The sequence below is a fragment of the Sander lucioperca genome, chromosome 13, assembly GCF_008315115.2.
Source record: "Sander lucioperca isolate FBNREF2018 chromosome 13, SLUC_FBN_1.2, whole genome shotgun sequence".
Classification (NCBI taxonomy): domain Eukaryota; kingdom Metazoa; phylum Chordata; class Actinopteri; order Perciformes; family Percidae; genus Sander; species Sander lucioperca.
In genome coordinates, this window is record NC_050185.1 from 36,563,780 (window position 1) to 36,576,613 (window position 12,834).

A 12,834-nucleotide genomic window follows, 5' to 3' on the forward strand; every position below is an offset into this window, starting at 1 on the left:
CACTGTAGCTCTGCAGTCGTCTGTAAATCTGAAATCTGTAAATATTTAAGAATGATCTTTCTTCTTATGACCATCGTTTACTGTATCTACAGGGCTAGGACACACTATCCTGAATGCATCTAGTCAAAAGTCCAAAAACACACCTTGGTTCAGCTTTAGCTAAGGCTGTACTTTATGATGAGATAAGATTACTTTATTGTCATTGTATTTATATACACTGAGATTCAGGTGCACTACCTGTGACGGTGCTCAAAAATATAATTTAAACATACAATAAATATACGTTACATATACCGATCAAACATCTCACGTTCACACACATGCTACTCACATACACATCTGTCAGCATGTGAAAAGGTTAAAAGAGTAAAAAGCTTTTGTGTATTGCACCATTTGTAATAATGAATAAAAGATAACTGCAAGAAAAAAATCATATAAGATAACGTGTTATATTGTCAGGTCTATCTGAAGTGGCGACAAAATATTGACTATTTACATTATATAGTAACTCAATCCTGCCAGGGGCCCATTTCAGGAAGGAGGTTTAACAAACTCCGAGTCTAAAGGCCGTTTTACAGTTGTGCGGAGGCTCCATGCAGAGCTTTCTCCGTAGCCTATGTAGTGGCCTGATGTTTATGCTTGTGCGCTGGTGTGTGCTTCGAGCCGGCATGTGTGTTTGTGGGGAGTGGGTGATAGAGCGAGGGAGAAGTGAGAGAGTGATGGCGATTAGCTTTGGAGTGAGTCCCGACTCTAGAGTCATAGTGAGAGAAACAAAGTGTCTCCCCTGTTCTTCTGTTAACATCTCCTGGAGCAGGAGCTGTCAGGTCTAGCAGGAGAAGTTAACCCTCTCCTTGATTTTATCTTGTTTATGGAGAAGGAGAACCAGGAAATGAGCTGGGGAAATGCTACGCTACCAAGCCGCGGCCGAGCGACGTGTAGTTACATTTTTCGAGAGGTGCGCATCAGGCTGTAGACGCAGAGGGGTCTGCGAGGGTCTGCGGGGCTACGCCGTCGATTTTACGCACGACTATAAAATGGCCTTAACCCTGAACTCTGAGTTGATATACCCTGAGATGGGAAACCAGAACAGCTGATTTGAGTTGGTTCAATCAACTCAGAGCAGGTTCACTCAAAGTTCAGCGTGTGCACCACCACTATGAAAAGGCAGCATGAATGGAGCATGATACTACGATTCACGATGGCAACAACCACAAACAAACTGGTCGGTGTACTTTATCCCTCTGAAACTGCAACTATTTATGTGCACATAAAGCGAGTTTGAATATATATTTTGTTAAAAACAGCAACACCGCTGCTGCTGCAAAATTAAAAAAAAATAAAAAGAGTCAATGCGTAAGCTGTAATATAGTGAATTAATTTCAAATTTAATCACAGGTAATCTATAATATTACTGGTGAAAACTGGAATAGTATTACACATATAATTTCATTTAAGTGCAGTACAGCGAAAAAGTAAAGTAGGCCTCCTACTAATCCCATTCTGAGGCTGCAGCACCATGTCATTAACTGAATTAAAATGTATAATCATTTAATTATTTTTATTGGCTCTCACTGGTTTGTGTCCAGGGAACACTACAAAAACGTTTAAAAAACATTTCGAGCGTGTGAAGAAACACGATACCTCTCAAAATGTTACCTGAAAATAAAAATGCATCTATAGTCGGGGCCTCAATATCATCTCCCGAAGTATGTTTAACACCCTGCGAAGTAATCCAGCTTCTTCATCAACGGGATCATTGACAAAAAGAAATGCCATATTATATTCTGCCTAACAGGGTTAATAAACCAACCCTGTTTATTTATTCATGCCGATTAGAACCAAATGAATGAATGAGGAAATAAAAGAGCGCTGTGTCAGAGGGAGGAGACTTAGAGAAGAAAAACTGCTCTCAACCAGGTTAGGTTCACAGACTCAGTTAACTGAGTCTGAGGTTAAGTTACCTCTCGTTCTGAAACAGAAAACCTAGTTTCCCTCATCTCAGGGTTAACTAACTCAGAGTTTTCACTAAACCTGCTTTCTGAAACCGACCCCATGGTCCATTTTCTTGGATCAGTGTTAGGTTTACTATTCTCCCATCAATCAGGCTGCTGTATATTCACCAGATGACTCTAATGTTGTATTAACACTCACCCTGCCTCAGCCTTCCTTCTTCTCCCTCTGCTCCGCTCCGTCCACTCACAATGGAGTCTCAACTCTTGACTGAAGTAACACATTTGGTGTATTGTTTTATTATCCTGTTATCACCTCATCAGTGTGGTTCCTCCTTTCACATTTACTGGAAATCATGTGTGTACTTTATTACATCCAGGTTTCTTCATGATCATCTTCCTCTGCTTTAAAAGTGCAAACTAAAAAAGAAACCCTAGCTAACTAGGTTAAGTTTGTTGAACTTAATATGTATTAAAGGTAATATAGTTTATAATAATATATTCTGAGATATAGTTCCCAGTATGAAGATGGCTGTGTGTCATGTGACCTTGTTATTTGTACACGCTGTGACTATACAAATCACAACATGTAAATAGGAACATGTTGGCGTTATTTTGTCACTTATTGGGAGCAGTAGACTAGATGGAGCTGGTTACCTCCAGGATCTATGCTAAGCTAGGCTAGATGGAGCCGGTGACCTCCAGGATCTGTGCTAAGCTAGGCTAGATAGAGCCAGTTACCTCCAGGATCTGTGCTAAGCTAGGCTAGATGGAGCCGGTTACCTCCAGGATCTGTGCTTAGCTAGGCTAGCGGTGGGTGAGTCAGACAGAGTTACAACACGCTCGGAGATGAGAAGGGTATGTATGAACTTATCTAACTCTGGGGGATACGGGGAATTAGATAAAGTCCCAATAAGTCGGCTTCTTCCTTTGATCTATGTTGTTTCAGTTTCAAAATGACCCCAGTGGGTATCCATAAAGTTTATTTTTTTCTCATCTTATCTGGTAACATTGAATATTGTTATCAACTTCCTGTTCAACTCTTTGGCTAAAATCATACTTTAATGATATTACATTTGAATTTGCTGAAGTCGGCTGTAACTTATCTGTTGGTTGTCAAACTGCTCCCTGATCCGGTTGTTTCTATGCCAACAAGGCATTACCTTTAACAGTACCATGAGGAGGAAGAGGAAGAGGATTTATTCACAGCTGATCTGATTCATATAGTACTGTCAGGATATAGTGACAGTTTGAGGAAATATGACAAAAACATGATGACAGTAACCAACTGTAGCTTTAACTAAACCTGGTTATCTTAGATTAGTTAGCTAACAGCACATTCCATATAGTTGTGTTAGTGAGTACAGTTAGCTGACAGATATACACAATGAACAAAATTATAAACGCAACATTTTTCATGAGCTGAACTCAAAGATATAAGACTTTTTCTATGCACACAAAAGGCTTATTTCTCTCAAATATTGTTCACAAATCTGTCTAAATCTGTGTTAGTGAGCACTTCTCCTTTGCTGAGATAATCCATCCACCTCACAGGTGTGGCATATCAAGATGCTGATTAGACAGCAGTTTTATTCCACAGGTGTGCCTTAGGCTGGCCACAATAAAAGGCCACTCTAAAATGAGCAGTCTTACTGTATTGGGGGGGTCCGAAAACCAGTCAGTATCTGGCGTTAGGGGTAGGGGTTAGGGTTAGGGTTCATCACTCTCTCTCTCTCTCTCTCTTTCTTGACCTGACTGCAGTTTGTTGTTGTAACCTTGAGTGGGCAAGTACTTACATTCTCGTCTGGCACTTTGGAGAGGTGTTCTCTTCACGGATGAACCCTAACCCTAAGGGGTAGTGCACCTGAATCTCAGTGTATGTAAATGTAATGACAATAAAGTAATCATCATGAAGTGCAGCCTCAGCTAAATCTGAACCAAGGTGTTTTTGGACTTTGACGAGATGCATTCAGGATAGTGTGTCATTACCCTATAGATTACAGTAAACGCTGATCATAAGGAGAAGAATCACTCTTAAATATTAACAGATTTCAGATTTAAAGACGACTGCAGAGCTGCAGTGCTGGCTGGTTTTATTGTACTACTACTGTGTGTGTGTGTGTGTGTGTGTGTGTGAGTGAAATTGTTTTTTGCAAATTTTGTTTTGAATTATGCCGTTTCCATCAACATTTTCTAATGCAATACTTAAAAATACAGTGATCCAGTGGTTGTCCAATAGGATACAGAGAAATGATTGACCCATCCACCAAATTAAAAGAAGTCACTCAGGGGAGAGAATCAGGAGGAATAAAAATTTGGTATAAATCTGAATACACCTATTCAATAGAATTAATCAAAAGAGGTGAATTGTATATCAGCTGACAAAGACATGTTCATCTGCCCCACATACATCCAGACTGACGGTTGTCATGACATTGCGTAGAAACATTGTTGTCGTGTCTTTTAGGTCAACTGTTTTTAATGTTTCCTCATTCCCCAAAACACAAAACAGCGCTTGATTAAGTGTCTGTAAGAAGAATCTGGCACAGAGCCAGAAGTATAAGGTAACAGAATGTCAGACCCATCAGCAGATGAATGTAAAACTGTCTATTTAGACAGACATGTTCGGTGACCTCCCTACATAGTTGGAGATCTCAGTGTTAAACCCAAAGTTACACCCTTCTGTCAGACAAAGCAGGTGGAGAAATGAATTTGACTTTACAGCTTCTCTCGTCCCCACTGGACTGAGATCAAATGCTTAATGGGTGTGGGGGGGACTGAGGAACTGCAATTCAGCCGTGGAGCTGCTACAATAACACACACACGACAAACATCAAACATCTTACTAATTTATTACTAATTACTTAAATAAAATATACTTTACCGGACACTAGCTAGCATTAGTTTAATTCACTACCAGGACAGACACTTCACTTCATGAAGCAGCACAAAAGTCTGAGTTTTTGTGGTCAAACGGGTCAGATGTCCGTCCCAAAATGGTGGAGTCACAGACGCATCTCACAAGCCAAAGGCGGTATCTATATTATTATATTATTAGTACCATATATTTATATCTGTGCTCCGGAGTCTTGTTGTTAATATATGAGCTTCAAGGTTTCAGAACTGTGTGCACAGTTCCATCCCTACCCCTAAACCAACCCAGATCATTAATGTTAAAACCCCTAGATTCAATCTAACACTGCCCTTAGATTTATTACAGATGCAAGTTATAACACTCACCACTGTTTTTGTATGATATGACTGGTTGGCCATTTCTTGAGATGAGGCAGAATGCTCATTGATTGGTGTTCATCTGTAAAGCACTTCTTTGTAAATTACCCAATTATATTTCCATATTGTTAACTCCATATGTAAATCCATTTTCCACTCGGTCCAATGAATGGCTTTTTCTTGAGGTCCCTAATAGTCCCAATATTTAGAAGAAATATTCCGAGTTGTTCCTATTTTTTTGTCTTTTTTTTCTCAAAATATTCTTTTTCTGTTAAATCAAAGAATTCTCTCAGTGATAATAAATAATCATTTCCCGACACAGTATCATTAAACTCAGGACTGAGACACACTCGTATTTTATATTTTTTATTGAAATTCTTAAACAGAATAGACATGGCAGCAGCATATGATGCACGAGCCCTTAGCGTCGCCAGCACCGCCATTGGCACCATCGGCACCGTTGCCGCCGCCACCATCGGCACCGTTGCCGCCGCCACCATCGCCACCATCGCCACCACTGACCCCGCCTTTGCCACCGTCTTTGCCACCTTTGCCGCCTTTGCCGCCTTTGCCGCCGCCACCACCAGTGCCGCCACCACGGCCGCCACCACGGCCGCCACCATGGCCGCCACCAGTGCCGCCACCAGTGCCGCCACCAGTGCCGCCACCACGGCCGCCACCATGGCCGCCACCACAGCTGCCACGGCCGCCACGACTGCCACCGCCACCATGGCCGCCACCAGTGCCGCCACCACGGCCGCCACCACGGCCGCCACCATGGCCGCCACCATGGCCACCACCACGGCCGCCACTGCCACCGCCACCGCCTCCACCGCCACCACCGCCGCCACCGCCGCTACCGCCGCCGCCGCCACCGCCGCCACCACCACCGCCGCCACCGCCACCGCCTCCGCCACCACCGTTGCCACCGCCGTTGCCACTGCCATTGCCACCATTCATCTGGACAGACAGACAGACAGACAGAGAATACATGTGTATTTGTATACTGGATCAACATTATGACATTTTTTTTCCTTTTATATCTTGAATAAAAAACAGAAAATGTGTTTAAAATTTTCATGTTTGAGCCTGCAGCAGTGTATGCTGGGTACCTGGTAGTGTATGCTGGGTACCTGGTAGTGTATGCTGGGTACCTGGTATGTCGGGAAGGCTGCCGGCTGAGAATTGAACGCTGCGAAGAGAAAATCAAAAGGTCACATGATCAGATCCACACGGTAACATGACAGTCACAGTTGACATAATCACAGATTTAAATATGTAGAAATGTAAATTAGAATGTTTTTGATGGTACTGAGCGTTCTTGGTTTCTGTCTGTTTGGAACGTTGTCATTTCTACCGCATTGCATTGTGGTTTCATACTAATGTCTCAGACATACTAAAACAACTCACACACTGTTTTAGCTATTACATAACATGTTAGTGGAGAATTTCAGACGCAGCCTTTGTGTTTCTGTGGGGAGAGGTAGAGACTTATCAGTGCTGCAAACAGCGTCAGTAAAACTGTATTTCACACTATGATGGTTAAACTCTGCAATTAATCTGCGCTTCACATGCATGCTCAACCATTACAGCATCACTGTATATTTAACATCAATGACTAGCATTGTGTAGTGGAAAATATTTCTGTTATACTGATATGTGATTTGTCTTTCATATGAGAGCAGCTCCATCCAAAGTGAGATGAATGACGTCTCTCCTAATCAGACCAGGCTTTCCCCAGAATGCCCTCCAGTTATCTACGTAGCCCACATCATTAGCTATGGGGGGCTGGCTAGCTACGGAAGCATACAATTTTGATTCCATGGTGCGGAGCCTTGCCTCAAACTCACTAAGCCTCGCGTCCAGAGCAGAGAATAAACTACATTTATTACATGTATCATTATCACTAAAGGAAGCAGAGGAATAGCTAAACATTTGACACACAGAGCAAGGGAGAGCAGGAGAGGGAGAGGAATTAGGCATTGCTAATGGCTAAGCAAAAGTAGCTAAAAGCGTTTTAACAATTGTGAGATTAGCGAGGCAGTCGCTGTAAGAGAAGAGAACTATAAGTGCTTGAGTATAACTGTTGTAGTTTAAATGCAATCCAGGCAATTATCCGCTAATTTAACAATAAAGCTGAAATTAGCTGCTAAATTAAACAATAAAGCAGAGTTGAGTACATTTTTGCTGGAGCAGCAAACTAGTTGTCAGCACCGAACAGCGGTCATTCATAGCGTTACGCCTCCTTTAACCCTACGGTGTTCACGTCGAAATTCTCCTCCCTGCCGAAATTCTCCTCCCTGCCGAAATTCTCCTCCCTGCCGAAATTCAGGTGTTCTCTACGTATAGATATCTAGGTTGGGACTCTCTGACCTACCTGGGTAATTTGGCTGCTCTCCGGGGGGCACCCTCTGGATCCCCTGGTACAGGGGCTGATTCAGGCAGGGCTCTGGTTGCCCCAGTTGCCCCAGTTGCCACGGTTGCCACGGTTGCCCCTGTTGCCACGGATGCCCCTGTTGCCCCTGTTGCCCCGGTTGCCACGGTTGCCCCGGTTGCCACGGTGGTCCTGTGAGGAGGTTGTGGTCTCTTCCATCTGTGTAGGTTGGAGCGAATGTCTGCAGAGGAGGGTTGCCACCATTCATCTGAACAGAAAGACAGACAGACAGACAGACATGAGTGTGGGTGTTGTTGTTCCATGGTAACATGGAATAAGAAATAGAAAGGTTAAGTCCCGCCCCTTCCTGTGTCCACCATGGGACTTCATTTGATCCTGTTTGAATTGAGCCCTCAATTACACAGATGAAGTTTTTGACGCAATTCAAACTCAACTCAAAACAATTCAAAGGATCTAAACATTATTGGTCTCTCCCCGTTCACTACCGGACACATTTTTACTAAAATAAAGTCCAGTGGTGGACACTTCACTGTTTTACATATACATGTGCTTACAGTTGACTATCACTGCCTTGGTGCAACGTGAGAATATCACGAATCAACATTATGAAAAATTTAATCCTTTCATGTCTTTAAAAAGTGTTTAAAACTTTCATGTTTCCTGTCCAGACAGGAAGCTGCAGCAGTGCATGGTGGGTACCTGGTGTGGTGGTCCAGCGAAGGCTGCCGGCTGAGAGCTGAACGCTGCCGGCTGAGAGCTGAACGCTACGGAGAGAAAACCAAAGGTCACGTGATCAGATCCACACAGTAACATGATGCCATAACGGCGTTTCCCAAATCAAACTCTCTACGAAGTATAAAGTTGTACCGTTTCAACGCATTCTCCTGAATGGTTTCATATTATATACTACGAAATTACAGCGACTGTGTCACATGACACTTTAGTTTAAAACCAAAACGACTAGTGATGTCGAAACGCTGATGTTAGCTACTAGCCGATAGCCCCTGCAGTTTGGGAAACGGTAATGACGTAACATCCACGTTACAGGCTTTACAGCATACATAGATCCATACATCCCTTGGATGTATCATAAAATAATATCATGGAGGTATTAATAGAACACATGGTGAATTACAGCCATTAGCTATATCCATTATTACAGCTATTGGACTTCGGGATAAACATAGGCACGGGAAGTGGCCCTGGTGGCGAAGCTTTAAAACTGCGATGACAAACAAATTATAGCGTATAAACATCTGTGGTTGTTGTTTCTGATCCACGACATTTTGTATGTCATGTTTGGGGTGTGGGATGACGAGAGGGATCATTTTAGTAATTTTAAAATAATTTAATTTATCTTCAGTGTGTATTGGCCAATCAGATTTGTCTTGACGCAACTGCAATTCAGCCTACGCATAGTATGCACGCACACTCACAGCCACACATAACGACGAATGAGTTTCTACTATATCTATCAGCACTACTTAGCAATGTCTCAAAAGAGAATTTTGGATTTTTTTCAATCGCCCAACCCTAAACACCCGAGGACTAGCAGAGTACAGAGCCTGTGTAACATAGTATCTTTAGACTCTACGTGGACCATGGCCCCCCCCCCCAGCACCCCAGCATCCACTGCCGAAAATATCTTCCTTTGCGTCTGGGGAGAACCGTCATTTGAGCCTGCGCAGTCCCACGGGTCTGCTCGTGTTCATCACGCACGTTCATTATGCCTAGTTTAATAACTCTGGGTTCGGCTATTAGTGAATGTTAAACATGTTTAAAATATGATGTTTTAAACAAGGACCCTTTAAGTGTTCAGGCTGGTCAGTTGATGTACCCACAAAAAATATAGATGTTTCTTTCACCATGTAAAGTGGGAAAAGTCTTTCTGGGCCAGAGGGGTGCAGTTCCACCGTTGGCCGTTAAGCCCATGTGTTTTTTAAGACATGGCACTGTTCCTGGGGGCTTCACATTCTCGCCTCTTTAGGAGACTAGCAACAGGTTCTGAGTGTTTGATTCCAACGGGGGATGTGAACGTGAACAGAGAATATGAGCCATCCTTTCGCCCCATAGTCACCAAAGTAAATATTGGAACCATTAAACCAACATTCTGACACTAAAACGGCATTTTTCAGACAAACACATCAGATGTTTCTGTCTCAGGACCGAACTTTTGCGAGATCTGGCAACACAGAGAAGCTAACGTCAGCTAACGTCAGCTAACGTCAGCTAACGTCTTTTAGCTGTGTAAATATCTAACGTTAGCAACAGAACATATTAATAAATTATACAAATATAACTTTTCATCCATCCACACGACGTTCACTGCACATTCGAACGAGGCCACGCCCCTTTAGGAGACAGGAAGTGAGGACCGTTTCATAACATTGGTGCTGCTTGAAATGCAATGCAAATGAAAATGTGTGAAATCTTTAGTATAGGATCTTTGATGGATTATGAACACCTGTTTCCGCTCAGTCATAATATTTTCAGAATAAAGTTGTTGATATTATAATATTTTAACACTCAATTATTATCCTTATAGATTTGACTGAATTGAAGAGTTGTTTTGATAAGAAAACTTCACAATAATACAAATATTTCCTTTTTAAACGGTGACAAACCTGCAGGGTAGCTCGGGGCCGAGTAAGGAGGAGGGTCCCCATTTTTCATCTGGACGGATAGATAGATAGATAGATAGATAGATAGATAGATAGATAGATAGATAGATCTGAGAGAGCAAAGCAGAAATAGTTAGCATATATTATTCAAGATTCAAGATTCAATACTTTATTGCCATACAACTCGGTGCAAGTTGCTAGGAATTTGCTTCAGTGTGCTCATGACAGGACATCAACACAGTACAACAACAAAAACATATAGCTAATATATACACATATGGTGTCCCACATGGGATCACACTTAACACAGGCAGATAAAAAAAAATCTGATCACTACATACCTGAATGACAGTCCAGGAGGCTAAAATAACCAATATCAAATTAAAGTGACACGTTGCATAGGAATGCATAGCGCAAATCCACAACTTTGCAATAAATAGATAAAATACCGCTAATATGGGTGGCATAAAAAGTAATATTAGAAAACCAGTGTGAGGAGATGGACAGTTTATACAGGCACCTTAGGGGAACCTTTTTCCATAAGGTACCGGTACAAAGATGGAGAGCTGTTTAGAGATTGGATGGCTCTGCAGTATGTGCTGTTGAGAAAGCGGGAGGTTCTTGTCTTAATAGCTCTCACCATTCTCCCTGATGGGAGGACGGTGAAAAGGGAGTTTACAGGGTGAGTGTCATCTTGTAGGATCTTTAGGCCTTTCCGGTGGATACGGGCCTCGCAGATCTCACAAATGGGGGAGAATTTACAGCCAATGATTTTTGAGGCTGTGTTGACTATCCTATCCAGCTGCAGCCTCTGCTGGACAGTAGAGTTGCCATACCAGACAGTAACAGAAAAAGTAAGGACACTCTCGATGGCAGCTCGGTAGAACTGTGACATCCCCTCACAGGCTACCCCAAACTTGCTCAATTGGCGAAGAAAAATGGAGTAAAATGAATCTGTTTCTATGTTCCTAGTCCTATATCCTCGGCCAGCCAAGCATGTCCTAGTCCTATATCCTAGGCCAGTCTAGCATGTCCTAGTCCTATATCCTCGGCCAGTCTAGCATGTCCTAGTCCTATATCCTCGGCCAGCCAAGCATGTCCTAGTCCTATATCCTAGGCCAGTCTAGCATGTCCTAGTCCTATATCCTAGGCCAGTCTAGCATGTCCTAGTCCTATATCCTAGACCAGTCTAGCATGTCCTAGTCCTATATCCTCGGCCAACCAAGCATGTCCTAGTCTATATCCTAGGCCAGTCTAGCATGTCCTAGTCCTACAGTATATCCTTTGCATTCCACTTCCAGGATTGCTCCTCTGGTGGATTTATGAGGATTTCTGAGCACTATGGTTAAGTGCTCCTCAGATCTCTGCAGGGTAAATCCAGACAGCTAGCTAGACTATCTGTCCAATCTGAGTTTTCTGTTGCATGACTAAAACTACTTTTGAACGTCCACATGTTCCACCAAAACAAGTTCCTTCCTGAGACTATTTAGCCGAGGCACCGAGCTTAGCGCCGCCCAAGAAGATTCTCTCTCCCTATCAAAACAAAAGTTATTAAGCAATATGAAACAAAAAGTATACTCAAATAAAAATGGACAGACAGTAAAATGTAACATTAGATATGTGCGTGTGTTACAGGAAATTACACACACACACACACACACACATACACACACAGACACAGTAAACGAACCCATCCAGGATGGCACCTAGGTCCATTTTCTTGGATCAGTGTTAGGTTTACTATTCTCCCATCAATCAGGCTGCTGTATATCCACCAGATGACTCTAATGTTGTATTAACACTCACCCTGCCTCAGCCTTCCTTCTTCTCCCTCTGCTCCGCTCCGTCCACTCACAATGGAGTCTCAACTCTTGACTGAAGTAACACATTTGGTGTATTGTTTTATTACCCTGTTATCATGTGCAGTAACTGTACCACCTGATCAGTGTGGTTCCTCCTCTCACCGTTTACTGGAAATCATGTGTGTACTTTTTTACATCCAGGTTTATTCATGATCATCTAGCTAACTAGGTTAAGTTTGCTGAACTTAACCTAGTTAGCTGGGTTTACCTACTTTGAACAATGGTTGTAGGTCAGCTGAGGAAGTATATAAGGGACAATGTAGAGTGAGGCGGTTATAGCGAATACAACCCCGACAGGGTGATCACGCCCCCAACGCGAAGCAACGGGGTCTTGAATCAAATATATCCTAATGTATCAAAAGTATCCAAATGTCCCCAGTGGGGATCCATAAAGGTTATCTTACCTCATCTTATCAGATAACATTGAACATTTCTCCACAGATATCCCCACCTGGTTCCTGCACCACCCCACTCACTGTGAGGGAGCACAATGTCGGACGGGTGCTCCTGGCAGTGAACCCCAGGAAGGCTGGTGGCCCAAACGGACTACCTGGCAAGGTGCTCAGGACATGCGCCCACCAGCTCACCCTGATCTTCACCAGAATCTTCAACCTCTCCCTGGTCCAGGCAGCCATCCCGTCCTGCCTAAATTCAGCCACAGTTATCCCTGTGCCGAATAAGTCTTCCATTACCAGCCTAAATGATTATCGTCCTGTGGCCCTCACACCTCTCCTCCACTCGCACACTGAGCATCGGCTCCCCACAGGGCTGTGTGC

The 12,834-nt window shown here is 43.1% G+C and overlaps 1 protein-coding gene across 1 annotated transcript in view; it reads right to left on the reverse strand.

Moving 5' to 3' along the window:
• The window catches only part of LOC116036424 (bromodomain-containing protein DDB_G0280777-like), a 1,700,590-nt gene that overhangs the window by 1,299,397 nt on the left and 388,359 nt on the right, over positions 1-12,834 (reverse strand). The gene's annotated exons all lie outside the window — the stretch shown is intronic.